Below are 19,335 nucleotides of genomic sequence, written 5' to 3'. Positions count from 1 at the left end.
GAAGATAATTGAAGAATATTCTGGATGGATGAAGAATGAGTAGAAAGAATGAATGAAAAATACGGAGACGGCTGTTCAATTCAAGGGTTACTAAATGACACGTGGTATAAATGTTGTTTAAAGTCTAATATACCCTTGAGCTGGCATGTCGACGAAACCTTGAGTTGGCATGTCGACGAAACCCATGTTTCTATATAAGTAGAAATAATTAATGTACACTGCCCAAAAAATCTCTTTTTTTTTTACTACCAAAAAGTTAGCCGAAAAATGAGCTTTCCGACTGTTTTCGAGTTGTCGGAAAAACGATCGTTGGGAAATAGTTTCCCACCATTGTGCTCGAACTTTCCTACTACAATGGTCGGAATTGCCAAACGACTAGAAAATAATCGAATTTTCCGACTACTGTAGTAGAAAAATTTATAAAATAATTATTATAAAAGAATTTCGTAAAACTGACAAAGTAACAAATCACAAGAGGGACTAAGAAGTGTTATTGTACAACAAGCTAATCAATGTTCACTTTATAAATGGGTATAAAACTGAAGACCAAGATCTTAGATTGCAATAGAAAGGAGTATAAAAAAATTCAAGACCAAACTCAACCTCTAGTGATTACAGATATTACAAATACATGCGATGACGATATAAAATCATGAAATAGGTTAAATTTTAAAACTCTAGTATCGTGCATATAAAATTCGAAATTCCAGTATATCCACATACATGATTTTTGAATTACATGACTGTGCTGGAGTTTTACCTGTAAAGTTAGAACTTCAGGGAACAAAAAATATAGGAGCTTCAACTGTGGCTATTGTTCAATTATATTTACCGCATATATATATATTTTAATTACTTTACAAATTTTGATTATATTTCCACAAGCGACCCTAAAAATATACGTTTCTCAAAATCATCCCCAAACCTTTATTGTCAAATGCTAGCCTACTAGAGTTCTCCAAAGTCACCTTACAATAATGAAATGCCTGACAACTCTTAAATAACAAAATAACAATTTAAATTTTGATGATTACGATAATAACTCTATTATTTCTTGCTTTTTAGCTATTCCGTTTAGCTTTTAAAGACACACCCTAAAAGTTTTCAAACTCTCTATTTTAGCAGAGAATTGCATCTTATTAATCATTGTCCAACACAGAGAATAAGTGATATGATTAAATTCTTTTTCGAATTCTTCACTCCATATGATCTTTTTAAGAAATTATTAATATAAAAACACGTTTTTGAATTATTTAAAAAATGTGGAAGTTTAGATAACATTTATAAATGTTTTAATTTAAAATTTAAAATTCCAACAATTTAAGGATCAATTCCCCATTTTTATCCTTGTCAACCTATTCTTTACCTGTCTTCTTTCAACTCTAGCCGCTCAAAGTTTCCTCTCCTCGTTCTCTTGCCAAACATGTATTTCCGAATTTCGAACTCATAGAATAAGCATTAAGTTTACTACAAACATTCATATTGTGGTCTCATTTTTTCTAAGGCTAACGTTGATCAAACATCACATATAATTACGTAAAGGCACAATCAATAAAAGAAGTTCCTCTATATCTGTTGTTCCCCACCATGACACCGTTTTCTCAACACCAATCTAAGTAGGCGTTTAGCCATGAAAACCTAATATTTTTCACTTTATTTGGTATGTTGGAGTTGGAGTTGAAGATAGAGTGTGTTTGGTTATAGTTTTTGCAAGAATATTCGGTTGTTTGAATGTATTGAAAGTGAAAAAAGTGAAAAAAAAGAAGAAGTGAAAAACAAGTTTTTGTTGTTTTTCAAATTCCAAATACAACTTCAAGTTGTATTTGGAATTTTTATGGCCAAACACCATAAAGTGAAAAAAGTAAAAAAATATTCCGGAAAAAAGTGAATAATTCTCATGAACAAACGGGCCCACTACAAGAAAAAATATATTTGGCAACAAAATTATTTTTGTTGCCATAGATTGATTATAGTTGCAAAAAGTACTTTTGGCAATAAAAGATTTTTTTTTTGTTGCATAGACTTTTCCCAACGGTTGTTATTGCAATAACGTGCAACAACTTTTTTGTTTGTTGCTAAAAGTATTTTTTGCAACAATAATCAATACTATGACAACAAAATTAAATTCTTTGGCAACAAAAAAGTTATTTACCAACAATAAAACTAAATTATTGCCAAATATTAAATTTTTTGTAGTCATTTTTATACTTTCTTTTAGTGGCCCTAAGAATAATTTGCATCAAACAAAAGCAAATAGCCCCCTCCTCCTCACTAGGTTGGTCGCATCAAGTGGTTTATAATATTTTTTCCCTTTGCCCGTTGTCACGACCAATAAACTTCCCCGTATACATAAAATAATCATGTTCACCTACTAATAGAGTTTACATATCAGATGACCAGTTGAACTAATTTGAATATGGTGGTATCATTTGAAACGCGACGATCACTCAATAATCATCATCATCATATATGAAAATTGAAATTTTTATTTTCGAATATCAATACAAAATGGCATATTCTATTCATATTCATATTCATATTCATATTCATATGGTATACCATATTTTAATATTCGAATATCAATAAAAATGGCATAATCTATTGATATTCATATGTTATAACATATATTAATATACCATTTGACTGGTATGTACATCAATACTATAGATGGATATATACGTCATTTATATGTCTCTCCTTGTGTCATTCACACGCAACCATCTAAATTTGCCTATGTATTTCACTTAGACACTAATTTAGCGTTCCACTTAAACACTTTCACAAGACTTCATTTGTTTTCATTAAGATTAAAACGTCTGGATCTGAATGTACATCTGAATGATTAAGATGTTGTCTCTAGGTCTGAACACTGAATGATTAAGACTGTTTATTTTTTAACATCTGAATGTGCATAATGTATTCGTTTAAACATAATAAATATACAATTCAAATAAAAAATAACTAAATATTAGAAAATAAATACAATAAAGTAAAATATTATTTGATAAAAAATGAAACACTTATATTCACTAGTAATGGTGGAGATGATTTGTAGTCGTGATGGGTGGTGAGTGGAGGTGGAGAGGTGGGTGGGTGGTTGAGGTGAGGGGTGGGAGGTAGTGGGGGTGGTGTGGAGTGGGGTTGGTGGTGGGAGGTGGGGGTAGTGAGGAGTGAGAATGGGGGTGGGTGGTGGGGAGCTGGGGTGGGTGGTATGGGGTGGGATTGTGGTTGGTCGGGTGGGGCTGGTGGGGAGTGGGGGGTTGGAGTGGAGGATGGGTGTGGTTGAGGTGGAGGGGTGGGGTTGGAGTGGAGGGTGGGTGGTAGGGTGGGGTTGAGGGTTGGGGGTGGGTTGGAGTGGAGGGTGGGTGGCGGGGTTGGGGGTGAAGCTTGTGGTAAAAAAAGAATTCATACAAGAATACCTCTTATTGATATTAAGACTTAGTTTAAGTTCTTAATGATTAAGACCTATTCAGACCCAATAGGTGCTTAGATCTTAATGCAAACAAATGAACTTAATAGTTTAAGGTATGAATCATTCAGATTCAGATCTCCAATAAATGCAAACAAATGAGACCTTAGTCACTAGAAACTCAACCCGTCATAAAATTAATAAAGTGTGTTTTGGTAAGCGCTATGCCATGTGGAGTTAGTGTCCATATTAGACCCATGGATACCAGGTATTACCCAGTTAATCAAAATCGGATTAAAATTAAATAACCCATTTCATTTTACCATTCGATTTTGCCTAATCCCATTTCAATCGTACTTGGTTGTATTTATTAGATTCTTCTTCTTATTCGTGATTCTCTTATGGTAGGGTGCTGTTTATGTGAATTGCCTAAAAGGACTATTGTCTCTGTCTCAGTATATGTGACGAAAAACTTTTGAAACTTGTGATCTAAAAGCAGTCATATATATTTGTATGACTTTATATCATTTTATTAAGAATAAAAGAAGAGATTTAAATAAAGTTATTTCTAAATATGAAAATATATTGTTTATTACTAAATATAAAAATATATTGTTCTTTTTTGGACCGACTAAAATGAAAAGGATGTCACACAATTTAGGACGTACAATATGTTTTTTTTGTTTACCCATATAAATAAACTATCTATACCAGAAAATGCTCTATGAAGAGAATGTACCACATCGGTAACGGACGAGAACCTTGAGTTACTTATAAGACTTGGACAATCCTCCTCTCTTTGAGCTAGTTTTTTAGGTGTGAGTTAGGCCCAAGACTTAATTTGATGCTTCATAAGAATTTCAAAACCTTCTTTTGGGTTTAAGGATAGTTTGGTATTGAAGATATTTTTCTTTTCCTCAAAATAGGAGAAAACAATTTCAAATTTCTTTCGAGGGAAAACATTTTTCGGATCAATAAAAAGTAAAAACACACCAATGCATCCCCAACCCATCTCGTACTATCCACTCACCCCTACCAGCCTACCCCAACCTAACCCGTACTATCCACTCACCCTATCAGCCTACGTACCCAACCTCACCCCTACCCTGCCCTACGCTCACCACCACAAGTTGCACTGCAAATTTAAAATCCTCATAGTGTTTTGTTTTGAATATATGAAAATGCGCTTGAAATGATATTTTCAACTAAGCCTGTCAATTGGGCCAGGTCAGCCCGAGATCGGCCCACCTAACCCGGCCCATAACCGGCCCGACCCCTCAACCCGGTAAGAAGGTGGTGGGCTGGGCTAGTGGAAAAAATTAGGGGGCTGGGCCGGACATGTCATTTAGCCCGGTAGCCCGGCCCACCAACAGCTCGGGTTCTGGCCCACTGGGGGCTCGGCCGGCCCACTTCAAATTATTTAAAAAAAATATTTAAGTGGTATGTTTGTGTATATCTCGTATATGTTAATGGTATATTTGTGTATATCTTGAATATGTTGTTGGAATGAAGACTCCCAACGACTATTTAAGTGCTAAAAATTATAAAAAGTTGAGAATGTGATACAAGACTACATAAGTAATTTAAAATAAAACTACAAACTTAAATTGATAACATTGCAAATTCAAAACATACAAACTTGAACGGTTAACTTATTACAAATGAAAATTTCAAAACGCTAGTATCGATGGAGAAATTTAAAGAAGAGATAAACTTCAAAGTTCAATTTTGTGTCTTTTGTCCAAGTGCCTACGTAACGGACCGGTACCCCCAAAAATCGGTTTGGACTTATGGAGATATATTTGACCACAATGTTGACATTTAAATGTTCCTCGTCTACTCGCTCAAAATGCAATCACACCGGACTTGAAATTGATCTTCGGACTGGAGGAGGAGGTGGAGGATTATCATTATCCATTAAATTTAAATTTTGAAATTTGAACTTGGAAGTTGGAAGAGAGAGAGAGAGATTTAGATGAGTAAGGAATTTAGGGAAAGAGGAGAATAGAGAATTGTGAAACAGTATGGAGAAGAATGAATGATATTTATAGGTTGAAATAGGGCCAAAGTATAATTTAAGGAACTTGATGGTTAAAATAAAGTTGACAACAATTAGATTTTAAAGTATCAAACTTAATAAATTTTAGTATTAGATTTTTTTTTTAAAATAATTAAAATCCGGCCCGGCCCACTTAGCCCACTATGTACCCCTATCCGAGTAGGGGTCTGGGCCGGATACCCCTTTCCCTCCTCCAACCCGGCCCACTAACCCGCCTTCGGCCCGGCCCCATGTGACCCGCATTTATATGGCCCGGCCTGACCCACTTGACAGACTTATTTTCAACTTGATTATTAAACACAAAAAAATAAGTAGAAAAATCACTTACGTTTCGGTCGTACCAACGCACGCTAAAACCCCGACGCGCAGGCTTGAGCTGTGCTGCGTCACTCACACACACACAAGAGAGAGATGACAAGGGGAAAGCAAAAGATAGAAATTTGAGTTGTAAAATATTTCCTTTGGATAATTCCGTTGATACTGGTCATGTCAAATATATACTATTAGAAAAGCCTGATCTCAGCAGTACTGCCTGTACGAAGCTTATCTACTTGCTCTTTTTACATGTTTTATTTGGTTCGAACTTGTAATTAACTACCATAATGCCTTTTGATTTTAGTTTCCACAAAGCTTTGCAGCATTTCCTAATTACTGCATAATACGTACAACAAGGAGGCCGGCCTCATGTTCACAGGCTTTATTTTATGCTTAGGGTAAGATGTGGCATTCTTTGGGACGTGCCAATTTACTTGGTCACATGTATTTCTTGGAGCCAATGTTTAATTTATTCTTGGACAGCAAGTTTGTGTGTGAAGGAGAAAAGTTGGGAGCCAATTTTTCTCTATTTATCTTACTACTACTTGGAGCCCAAGGATTTGCTACTATAAATGGAAGGTTTCTCTTCCATAGTAGACACACCAATTTGAGAAGACCTTAGTTGAGTTTGTGTTCTTCTGTAGAGAGTATTTTGTAAGAGAGTTATGTTGGGAAACACTTGTGTGAACTCTTCTTTGGAGTGATCTTGTGAAGTTATTCTTTTGGGATTTTTGGGATATTAGAGTATTTAATTACTCTAATTTTGTACTCTCTGATCTTTTGTGTTGTCTACTCTCTTTTGTATCCGTTGGAATTAGTAAATTTGCTCCTCTTTTGGTTGTGGATATAGGTCAAGTTGATCAAACCACGATAAATCTATCTCATATTGTTTATGTTATTGTCTTTAATTGACTTATTTGTCTAATTCCACACTATCCCGGACTCCCGATCCTAACAAATTGGTATCAGAGCCTAGTTAATCTGGGTTTTGTTCTAGTAGTCACCATGACAATAACAAAGATTTACGCTGAAAAATTCGACCGCAGTGCAAACTTCGGTATGTGGCAGCTGAAATGGAGGCTATCCTGGTTCAGGATGGTTCGAATATGGTGCAGCAAGGAAAGGAGAACAAATCAGAAAAAATGACGGATGAGGAGTTTGTCAGCCTTTATCTAGTATTCTACTAAATCTCTCTGATGATGTATTACGCGAAGTAGCTTCGAAAACCACTACTAAAGGCATGTAGGAAGACCTGTCTATGAAAACCATTAAAGAATAGACTCTGCTTGAAGCAGAAGGTTTACACGTTTCTCATGGATGAAGGTGGAGGTAGAGTTCTTGAATTCTCTCGAGGTACTCTTGTGGTTATGAAGGCACGTAAGTCTGAGATGTTGTATACGTTGTTGGGATCTGCCGTTATAGGTGTTGCTACTGTTTCCATATCAGACAGATCTCTGTCCGATTCTGACATCATGAAGTTTTAAATTATGTCCCTCGAGGCTTTGTGGTGAAGGTCGAGCATATTTACTATATTGGCCAAAATCAGGCTAAGGTGGAGAGTTGTATGATGTGGCCTTCTTTGGCATGTGCCAATTTACTTGGTCACATGTATTTCTTGGAGCCAAAGTTTGATTCATTCTTGGAGAGCAAGTTTGTATGTGAAGGAGAAAAGTTGGGTGTCAATTTTTCTCTATTTCTCTTACTACTACTTGGAGCCCAAGGATTTCCTACTATAAATAAAAGGTTTCTCTTCCATAATAGACACACCAATTTGAGAAGACCTTAGTTGAGTTTGTGTTTCTTCTATAGAGAGTATTTTGTAAAAGAGTTATGTTGGGAAACACTTGTGTGAACTTTTCATTGGAGCGATCTAGTGAAGTTATTCTTTTGGGATTTTTGGGATATTAGAGTATTTAATTACTATAATTTTGTACTCTCTTTTGTATCCGTTGGTATTAGTAAATTTGCTCCTCTTTTGATTGTGGATGTAAGTCAAGTTGCGTATTGTTTCTGTTGTTGTCTTTAATTGATTGTTTTGTCTAATTCCACACTATCCCGGACTCCTAATCCTAACACATAGACTGAGAAAGGGTTTCAAGATAAATTGATGATCATGTATTTGATACGCCATTTCTTCCATAAACAACTAGATAACGCGATACAAACACACTACTTTATTACTACTAATTGCCTGTTTCATGATCATCAAATGTTCTTCTTTCGTGCCCTTATCAAAAAAAAAAAAATGTTCTTCTTTCGTACTTTCTTTCTTACTGAGGTCGGATGAGCAACAGTTTTACTAAACGTCGAGACCATAATGTTGTTGCTTATTTTTGCTGATGAAGTATCTGGCACTTGCGGAACTTATTTTAGAGGTTCATTTTGGAGAGTCAATTATGGTCAAGGCTTTTCTTTAACTAAAATTTTTCTCCTTTTAATGTTTGATTTTCAGGGGCAGCTAGCAAATCAAAACCAACTTGTGGATCACTATGGTTCCAAGCACCCAAAGGAAAAGCCTCCAAGCAACTCAGGACAATAATGACATAATGTCTGTTGTTTTTGAAAGCTTCTTGCTTGTGTTCTTTAAACCTTAAAAACCACTGAGGACTGTTTGTGTACTACATAAGAATGCACCTTGTTTGTGAATATGGAATAAGCGAGCGCATAATACACATAAAAGTCTATTAACATGAATCACATGATTGACTCCTCCCTGTAAAACTTACCTGCACCTGGTGTTTACATCAAACCATGAATGCACGACATGTGTCTTTCGTACAATCATTTATCACTTAACCGTTAAGGATGTATATTCTTTAATCTTTAACTCCCAAGGTTAAGTTGCTCGATTTGGTAAAAACACCGTGTGTGGATAAGCTTTTACCTATACATTTCGTATTTCTTTTATGCACGTTGCCTCCACTGTCTCGATCATATTCCTAGCACTGTGCATTAAAGAAACACGAATGCGAAATTATATGTTTTAGTTTACTAGCACCAACGTTCTTTGTAGGATATTTTTCTTTTCTTCTGAAAGTGTTAATATAATGACTAGCAATTGGGATGAGGAGAATAGAAGTTTTTATATAGATGACCAAAAGGTGGTGTGGAATACTCAATGTCATACATTTAAAATGTGTTTATTAAGTTGTTTTTTTATTGATTGTCGAAAATGTGTTTGAGTGGAATGTTTAAAACGTGATGAACTACATTTGGTTAAGAGCTAGGATTGTTTCTCTTGTTTGAATCACATTACTTTATCTCGTCTAGTAGATAAATTTCTTGGATTATTAAAATGAACTACAATAATTTCACATTTAACTTCATTTATTTGTTTCAATATAATTTTTGTCCTGACAAAAAACCTTCTTACCAAAGTATATTAACAGTTTGACAATAGCTGTTTACTCGTGTTTAATTTAAGCCTACTAATGTTAAACATATGATAGAAATATCTCATGTTGGTTAGTTTTGGCCAAGTCTTTGGAAAATAGCCACTATTATGACTTTAAACTAGTAAATTGACCCGCGCTTCGCGTGGTAATTAAAATCTTATTAAATTTTTGAAATTGATCCCTACATTTAGCTCAAATAATTTTTTCAATAAAGAAAATGCATAATACAATTATAATATGCATGAAAAATTGAACTAATGTGGTGATAAGCATAAGCCTTAGATTAACAGAAAGGAAAGAACTACACAAAAAGTGAGCAACAAAAGAGAAATAAGCACAAAACAAATTGTCTACACCTTTATTTGATAAACACTTCCAATTGAGACGAACATATAACAATGAAAATTAAATCTATCTTTAAATAAGTTGTAATACTACAACAACATTCAATATATATCTTTCCTTCATTCTCCTTAAATCTTCCATTTATTTTCTTATCTCTACCCTCCTTCAAAATACATTCAACCATTTCTCATTCACTTTCATCTTCTAGGCCTCCGTGCCCATAAGCATAACAAAATAAAATTAGGAAAGAATAATGAAACCTAAGCACCAATTTTCAAATCAATTGATTGGGGAAAAAAAACTACTAAGGAATACATATATGTGTGGAGATTCCAACGTTTCTTTTGAATTATAAGTCAAGGTCGTCACACATAAGCTTGCTTTAAATGTTTTAAGGTTGCCACATCACTTTTCTATTGCCGACAATTATGTATCATTTATTCATGAAATTAAAAGAAAGTGAGATAAAATATAAATAATTAATGATAAAGTAAAATAGAATAAGGAAATTAGATGGATTTAAAGAGAATTTTAAATGAATACATTATCTCTTTAATTAAAGAGTTTGGGTGATTTTTTGGGGAATTATGTGAAGGTATGTATCATCTTCAACAATGCTAATTATGAGGAAGTTAATGCTGATTAGAGGGAATTAGTGGGTTCAAATAAAAGGACTAAAAAGCAAAAACATTGAGGTAGAAGATAATAAAGATTTCTGTTTTTACATTTAAAAATTTCTTTAAAATAATGGAGAAAACATATTAATAGAAAAATACTTACTTTCTTTTCCACACCAATTAAATTCTTAGTTTTCCTCATCGAATCTCGTCTAAAAAATTGTCGTTCTTTTGGAAAATGTCATTTTTGTTTTTCGTTAACTTCCCGTATCATTCCTATAATAATTATAAAAATTTAAAGAGGACAAACAATAATTGAGTGACATCATATATGCACAACAGAGAAAATTTTAAAAGGCACAAAAGCATACCCAATAATAGATGCACGAGTACTGTTAAAATTCAAAAAGTAAATTAATAATAAGAATAAATAAAAGGGAAGAAACTCTATATTAATAGCTCAATAATGCAAAAAGAAATGACAGTGTAAAACCATAAAGGAAAAGGAACTGTACGTATATTGAAACAGATCATTATTGAAGTAAGCAGTACCAATGATACTAATCGGAGAAAGGCGACAAGGAAAAGGTACTGTAGCCTGTGGGTTTTGTTGGTAATAATGAAGTGAGAGACTCAGGACAACTTTTGACGCTACTGTTTTAAAAAGGTCGCGTATGGAAACGTCACAAAAATATGCCGAAAGGACACGTCCCCTTTTTTTTTTTTTTGACTAATTAACTAATAGAAGTTAAAATGGATTAAAAGACCAAAATCATTTGTTACGTCACGTCAGCGGGTCTTTAACCTCCTTTTATATATATAAAAAGATTTCACATGTAAGATGTTATTTTTCAATTACAGAAGTGGAAAATGACAATTTGTAATATTTACCCCTGTGATCTTTAATTATTCACTTTTGGTTATAAAGAAATTAGTTACCAGATTCATTTTTTACCGATATTTAGAAATGGCAGTTGAAAAGTACAATTAGGAGCAAAAATGTTATTTTAATGTTTATTTTGGGCAAATTTGGAACTAAAATCATTGTGCATATACATTCTTCATGAGCTCATTTTCTCTAGCTTCTCCTCAATTCAGATTATCATGTTTTGGTTCGAGTTTGCCTTCGGTGTTGCTGTATTTCGGAGGTACAGGAAGTTGATTTCCCTTTTTATTTCTGTCTTTTCATCACCCTCTCTTCTTCAATGTGTCCAATTCAATGGTGGTTATGTCCTACTAGAACTCCATATGCACCGGTCCTCAATTCATTTATTTTCTTGCCAATGAGATGACTTTTTACAGATAGTTGATGCGATCAACATGTTTAACAAAATTCCCCAGCGAAAGAAAGACTTGTGTTTCGTTGAGAGATTAGTCCCAAGAGTTGATCGTTTTACAAATGTTGCAAGGCTAATGAAACTGAAGTATGGTCTTTGTTTCAGAACTTTAATGCTTGCCACTCAAGATTCATATTTGTATTTCTCTTTTTCATGACAAATTTCATTAGCTTCTCTCTCCGGTGTTAATTTAATAAAGTGTGAGCGGCGGATTCAGGATTTTCACTCAGGGTGTTCGGAAAAATAATTGAACTTAAATATACACTGTAATATATGTTTAGGGTGTTCAAAAGTTAATATATGTACATGAACACAGAAAATTTACCCTAAATATACACTGTAATTTTTTGTCCAGGGTGTTCGGGTGAACACCCTGGCCTCTTACTGCATCCGCCCCTGAAAGTGTGAGTGGCGGATTCAGGATTTTCACTCAGGGTGTTCGAAAAAATAACTGGACCTAAATATACACTGTAATATATGTTTAGGGTGTTCAAAAGTTAATATATATGTACATGCACACAAAAAATTTACCCTAAATATACACTGTAATTTTTTGTCCAGGGTGTTCGGGTGAACACCCTGGCCTCTTACTGCATCCGCCTCAGAGCTCTTTGTTTTAGTGACTTTCTACTACAATCTTCCTTTGGTTAGTAATAGTACAGTTTCTTTGTTGGTAATCAATATTTGTTGTGTATTTATATTAGTGTTCGGTACTTTTAGTAAGTAATATTACTTAATCCTTTTGTTGTTGGATTTCCTACAGGGGTGTCAATAATGTTTTCTCTAATTTGCTTGTGCATGTTTGAAACTAGATACATAGGTGCAACCTTTTGAAAAGTACCGAAAATTTGATTCAAATAAATTATGTTTATGGACAGGGTGACACTAGGCTAAAATAAGAAGCTTAAATGACTTGGCTGGCAAGTGGCAACTATATGAAAATGGCCATTCACTCCAATCTTTTTTGTGTGATGTTGAGCTTAAGTTATCTCATGCTCTGTAGTTGAGGTTTCTCATCATGCATGGTCGCGAAGATATTAGGTTTTGCTAACTCCGTTTAATGTTTTGTCCCGATGTCGAGAAGGGATTACCAGTTTATTGTTTCTAGAATTACCTTCATCTTGTTGCTCTTTGGCAATGGTATTTCATTTGCTTGCATGTGTAATCCTACAGTAACATTACTACTATTTTAACTTTTTTGTCGACAAGAAGAATTAGATGTAACTTATAGTTTTTTAGAATGAGTAGATATTTTTCCGTGTGATTATCTTTTCTCAATTAGTAGTTTTCCAACAAAAGAAACTTGATAAGTCTTTGTATGTTTGGGACTCCTTCTTTGAGTTGGTTTATTTTTCCTATGAGATCTTTCACTTGGGGAAATTTAGGTCTTATTTGAAATGTCTTTGAGGTTGCTCCCTATGACCGTAAACGAGATAGAATTCACAAAACAAAGAATTAACAATTATCGTCCCTGAGACCAAATTAGGAAGTTTAGATTTAAAATATTGTTTGAAGTCCACAAAATAACCCTTTATGGAGCATCGACTACAGATTGTTGTTTCGATGAGTTTATTTTATTTTTTACTCTCAAGTAGTTCGAGGGACGAGGGGATAAAATACAATAAACAACCATATGAATGGTGGAATAATATGAATGATAGCTTTCTCATATAACAATTTCTTAAGAGCACGATGATTACTCATATAGAAATAAGATTGTTTCTTGCAGCTAATGTCTGTTGTGTTTTCTTGCTTGACATTAATAATTGATTTTACTATTCATGGATATGGATGAGTTTAACTTTCTAGCTTCATATCAGGAAGTGCTCGAACTGTTTTGATACATGGTTTACCAATAGTTATTGTTCAACAAATGTTCAGTAGGTCTTTGAGTGCACTGCCACTATATTATAACTGATGAGAATGAATGGGATATTTGTGGTATTCCGATGCAGATAGCTGCTTCTGTGAAGAGGCAAATCACAATTCTCAAATATGTACGTGGTATGATTACGCCCTGTAGAAAGCTTGATCTTGTTGTAAAGGTGAGATTTTCCAATCATTATATTTTTTGTTCCAACTATTGCTTCATGAGATTTCTAACATTAGTTGGTCATACAGTCCAAGTCCAGCAAATCAAGCCAAGGATAAAAAAAAGATTCGGAATCAGAAGCAATTAATACAAGCCAAGTAAAAGATACTCTCGCTCCTCGAAAACCACCATTGCCTGTATCTAAGAAAATCAAGAAGATTTCAGCTTCGCCTCAGGTCCTAAAAATCACGCCAGTCTAGACTTCGATCCATCCATAACAACCAACAACTAAACATACAAAGAGCTCTAAAAGGCTCCAACTTCACAGCTTTCACAGAAAAGGACCCACAACCAGAATGCTGTAAGTGAAGCTGAGCTATCTAAACAATATGTTGGAAGGTCTGGGACCCAGAAAACATCATTTCCTCTACATGCTTTGGCAGTTAAGATAAGGATTCCGACTCCATCGGACAGTCTAAATCATCCACAAGCACCAAGGAGCCTTCAAGAATTAGAGAGATAAACTTAGGACATGAAGAGTCTATCCATCATATTATATTGGAAGGTATGTCCAAGATTTTCGCTCGATAAGTTCAAAAAATAAATTTTTTTAATAAACAAGAAAAGAATTAAAGTTCTCCCTTTCTTCAGTACCATGAACTGCATGAATTTATATCACAAGGAACAGTCAAGCGCAGTCTGTGTGACAGATGATTTTGTAATGCAAAATGTTATTCTTTAAATGGGTTTATGCCTTATGGCCCTTGGAGGAATGCAGATTCATGAGCTGCACAGGTATGTAAAACTGTTGTGCCGTCAGCCTTCTTCACTGCTCTATTTTTCTCGGCTTCTGCTTAGTATTCTATATCTACCTGCTTCTTGCTTCATATTTAGTCAATTTCGCTAGAGATAACTACTCCTAATTCGGCCTGAATTTTGATGTTTAATGTTTTTATTTTGTTTGTAGAGAGTCCTTTTACAACAGAATTGGGGAATGTCTTGTAAGTATTATAAATCTTTGGCTGTAAGTACAGTCTGCTATCTGCTTTCAAGTGTGGAAGTCTTCTTTCCTTTGCACATTAACTTATTCATGTTCAAACATCGTAGTAAACAATGATCTATTAATGTCAAAAATAACAGAAATTCTTTAAACTTTATTTCATCTTCTCAAACTAAAATAGAGGTATGCAACTATTGCTGATCATATAGAGTATCTTTATTTAGCTGTGTTTTCCTTTTATGTATGAATCTTTATCTTTAAGTTGCAACTTTCTTGAAATTTCATTTTTTGATTACCCTTCTGTTTGTAACGAGTATTTATGCTATAGCAGGGGACTTTTTTGTGTTTATGAATTAAAGAAATTGGCTGATTTTATCAAGTTTATGTGTAGTTGTGTTTTATATTCCGTTCATATTTGATCTTGGAAGACATTAAGTTACAGTTCATGTTGCAAGTCCTTTTATTGATTACCATTTTGTTATATTAATTAGTTATAACAGGGGACCTTAATTTGGTGAGTAGGATTCAAAGAAGAAAGATGAGTTCAATCATGAATGGATTGTTGTTGAAGTACAAAGCAAATGACATGCACACGAAAAAATTACTAAAACAGAAATTTGTGGAAGGGCAGTTTCAAGCAAAGTATCCTTCTAGCATCTATGTGAGTTGTTATACATGCAGTAACGTCATTAGGTGCCATCAGTAAGAAGCTAATGGATTTTCAAATTCCCAACTCCCATAAGAAAGCAAAATCTTCCATCTCATGCAATTTTGAGTACTGTTTTAGATCCTACATCAACTGCAAAACAGGTATTACTCACTTGGCCTTGAAATGATGCGTACTATTGGTCGTACTTTCGTTTCCTGCTCGATAGCCATTTATATTACCCAGCATGACTTGCATGTTGGCAGAATAACTGTAAGAGGTATTTTGATTTTGTGTAAGATGCCAAGGAGTTGGCTCTAGATCTGGTTAGTGTTTTCTTATAGCTTCTTTCCAAAAGATTCAGTTATAAGTGAATTTTGCATCTGTTTTGTGGTGAAAACGTATAAATATCATTTACTATAAGTCTTTTTTATTTAAAACTTGTACAGAGATGTTGGCTGAACTTACTTAATTACACTAACTTTAACAGATAAAATATTGATTGGATGTATAACATTCATCAAACAAGGAAAAAGTGAAGGTTGCTCTGACCTGGTTATTTATATGAAAGAATAAAATATTTCTCCACAAGAAAAAATAATAATTATATTTTTGTAACAACTTTGAGTAGCATCCAACAGACTCCCTAGCTTTGACAGTCACTTGCTAACTAAGAAGCTGACGTACATAGCTTGAGTGATGTGCTGCTAAATCATCGCATAGAAATTATCTGTTGATAGACTTGATGGGTATAAACATTATTTATTCTAAGCTCAACTAATCAAATCCAGATTCATGATCTGAAAAGTTATGATTGAGAAGATGGTGGCATTTCTGTGTTTATAATGCAAGAGCTTTTGCTGCCAATTGTGTTTTAGATTTGTTGCCTAAAGTGATTTGTTTGGTGGTGGCTAGGAGGGAATGATTGTTTTCTTCAACTTTTGGTTATGTGATTTTCCCCCTTTGTCGCGACGTAAAATCTAGTGTTGATATGGATAAGTGGGACGATGTCACGCCACGAACCATGGGCTGGGCGTAACACGACATTCGATGCCATACTACATGTGACCGAGCAAACCATATGACTTGTTGAATCATCATGAGGTATAACATGAGCGGAAAATAACGTAAGCGTGATGGACTTTTAAGAAAAACACATGGAGTCATAATCATTCATAAAATACTTGTTTAAAACCTGAATGCGGAAATAACATGAGTTGAGCCAAAGATGGCTAAACACCTTGCATATCTGACATAACTAAACTGACTAGTCTATGAAACCTCTAATCATGAGTCTTAACTGGGAAACGTACTTGCTGGGACAAGGCCCCAGCATACCTTTAATGCATAACTAATAAGGCATAGATAAATGACTAATCCCCAAATGAGATGGGGCTCACCAATAAGTTGATACGAATGCTGTCCTACTGAGCAGATGCATCATCCTGTAAATCTGTACCTGCATAGTAAAATGCAGGCCCCCGGGCAATAAAAAGGGACGTCAGCACATTGAATGTACTGGTATGTAAAGCAACTGAATGAAAGAACATGGTACATGAAATAACGTGATAAGGGCTGAATTGAAACTAAAACATGATCATGAGCATGAGTACATATACATATAAACATGTGTAAAATATCGTGAGTAGGGAGAGCAGTAAATATAATTGACAGCATGGTCTGGTACTTGCGCCCTACCAGTAGAACACTCATACCTTGCCAGGGACATGAGATTTAATAATATTATGAAAGGATCCAGTCATTATGAGAGATCGTCCTAAGCATGGGTGGAGCGATCCTCATCCTACGGTGGCTATTTAGTTTTAGTCATTATGAATCATAACTTGCATGTACATGGATATCATTCGTATTATTGTTGCATGAACTTATAAAATATATATAGCTTTTCTTGAAAATATCATAATGGTTCATAAACTTGCATGTAAGAACCAATGGAATGCAAAGTACGGGTTTTCATGGATTATAGACAGATTCTCAATAATCATAATGATGTATCAAGAACACAATGAAGAATTTATAACAATTTAATACATAATATAACATGGGGCATGGAGCTATAGGGTTATCATGAACATGGTTAAAAACCCTAGTTTTCATAAAGCTTCATACTTTATGGAAGACGAAGCGTGGGGAAGAACAATGATGTTCCCGCACGTAAATAGCAACCTTACATACCTGGTAACGCTCCAAACTCGTAATGAAAATCTGAACTTTGAATAAGAATTTCAAAGCCTAGTTTTGAATCCCTTTAATTGGGTTTTCTTGAAAACCCTATGTTAAGAACATGAAATTCCTACTTAGAATTCGTGGGAAATTGATGGAATTCATTTAGGATGGTCTTAAGGAGCTTACCTTGATGCTTGGAGGAGTTGAGAGAAGAGAATTTTCGTGTTAGAGCTTGAGAGGAATGAGACTTATGAAATAAAATTGAATTTCGGTCTTTTTAATTGTCTCAGTCGCGACACTGTTACGGTCCGTAACACTGGACCGTAACACGTGTAAAATTTCCAGTGAGGTCTGATTTTTGAGGTTGGGTTACGGCGACTTGTTACGGTCTGTAACGAGGAACCGTCCTTTGGTCCAAGTTATGAGACGGTGATTTTTCAAGCCATACCCGTTACCGTATGAACGACGGTCCGTAACACACGTTACGGTCCGTCCCTTGTAGCGTAACGCTGAGTTTTCTGAACTGATACATAGTTTCGATTCCAACACTCTCCTTCTTGGTTTTTTAACCTCCTGAGTCATGAATATGGTTTAGTACAGATTTTACGAGGTGTTGCAGATGAAGACACTTTTGTGGCTCTATCACTGTAACATAAACGAAGTTTTGAGTTTCATATTCATTAATTTCATTTACCACTGAAGCTTCATTAGTTTATCATACAATTACACAGAAGTTACTTGGAAATACTCTGTTTCATATTTCATTTGACAAATTCTTCTTTGGTGAGCTACTTAAGACAAAAACATTCTCTTTAATGAACTTTACAACTACAATAATTAAATACCCAGTTAAACTAGAAGATAATCATTCAGTATTTCCATCCTATTAGTTGTGACGGTGATCTTTTTGGGTGTTTCCATCGATGCCTTATAAAGGTGACATTTTTATTCTTCAAGACATGATTGTTCGCCTGCCAGACATAAGTTATTCATAGTTACATTAACATCTGTTTTGAGTCTTAGTGTTCACGGAGTCCTTTTTGTGCTCTTGCTTTGTCTTCCGTGGTTTCTCAAACATGTAACTATATCTTTTGGTGTTTGAAGTCTGCTTTGAAACTTTGCAGGTTGGTCTTTCACAAGAGAGAGTCCATATATTTTCATCTTCAAAAGTTCTTTACATGTACTGCACAGATGATAAAAAGTTCGTCACCACATGTACTGCAGATATGAAAAAAGTTCTTCACCACATCATGTACAACATAGTGAAAAAAATGGGGCTTGCATCTACTTCGGAAGATATATTTAGTGTTTTAACTTTCAAGTTTGTATTTATGAGTAAAGGTATATAAAATACCTTGATGTTTCCATCATTAGATCAATCACAGTTATAATGTAATAACGTTTCTCACATGTTCTCACATGTTTAAGACTGTTTACTAAAGCTTTTACCTAAATTAGATAACCAAAATACTCATGTTGGGCCTGTGCATCGAACGGGGCTTTTCCTTCTAGTTTACCCCTAAACATGACCGTGGGCTAAGGGTCGAGCCAGGGGACCATAGAATTGGACAAAGCTCGGGTCAGTTATAAGGGAGAGACCTATTAATTTTGATAGTTAAGAAAAGTTTCTTTTTCCAAATAAAATTTAAATTCAGTATTTTATTTTTCGGGATTTTGATATTTTAGGCACATTTCTCTTTTCTTTTTTCGGATTGAACTGAGAAAAAATATTACTTAAAATTTGGAATCATCTTCAAACCACTTGAAGAGTTTTTTTTTTTTTTTTCATGGAAGAGTTGATACATTATACTCCTATGATACTAGACTATAAGGGCTTATTAATAGTATGAGGGTATATTTACAAAATATGACGATACTTTTCAGTTTATAAAATGTATCAATAGATTTGTTACAAAATCTATACGAATCAGGTCAATTAAAAAGAAGCAAATAAAACACATTAAATAAGGTAAGGAAATTACTTTCCTTATTT

At 34.5% G+C, this 19,335-nt stretch overlaps 1 long non-coding RNA gene across 7 annotated transcripts; it reads left to right on the top strand.

Moving 5' to 3' along the window:
- The first annotated feature begins 11,019 nt into the window (after positions 1 to 11,019).
- Positions 11,020 to 19,200, top strand: LOC132609590 (uncharacterized). 7 transcript variants are annotated; one of them, XR_009570888.1, is made up of 5 exons: positions 11,020 to 11,288; positions 13,433 to 13,522; positions 13,599 to 13,870; positions 13,953 to 14,074; positions 14,161 to 19,200. It is a non-coding gene; the product is annotated as an uncharacterized LOC132609590 (long non-coding RNA). The 7 variants fall into 7 exon arrangements; XR_009570887.1 differs by having other exon boundaries at positions 13,599 to 14,074; positions 14,161 to 14,304; positions 15,032 to 19,200; XR_009570889.1 differs by having other exon boundaries at positions 13,599 to 14,074; positions 14,161 to 14,304; positions 15,001 to 19,200.
- The last annotated feature ends 135 nt before the right edge of the window (positions 19,201 to 19,335 follow it).

This window comes from Lycium barbarum, chromosome 9, assembly GCF_019175385.1.
Source record: "Lycium barbarum isolate Lr01 chromosome 9, ASM1917538v2, whole genome shotgun sequence".
Taxonomy (NCBI): Eukaryota; Viridiplantae; Streptophyta; class Magnoliopsida; order Solanales; family Solanaceae; genus Lycium; species Lycium barbarum.
Note: the sequence above shows the minus strand (reverse complement) of the source record. Positions and strands in the feature narration are given on the sequence as shown.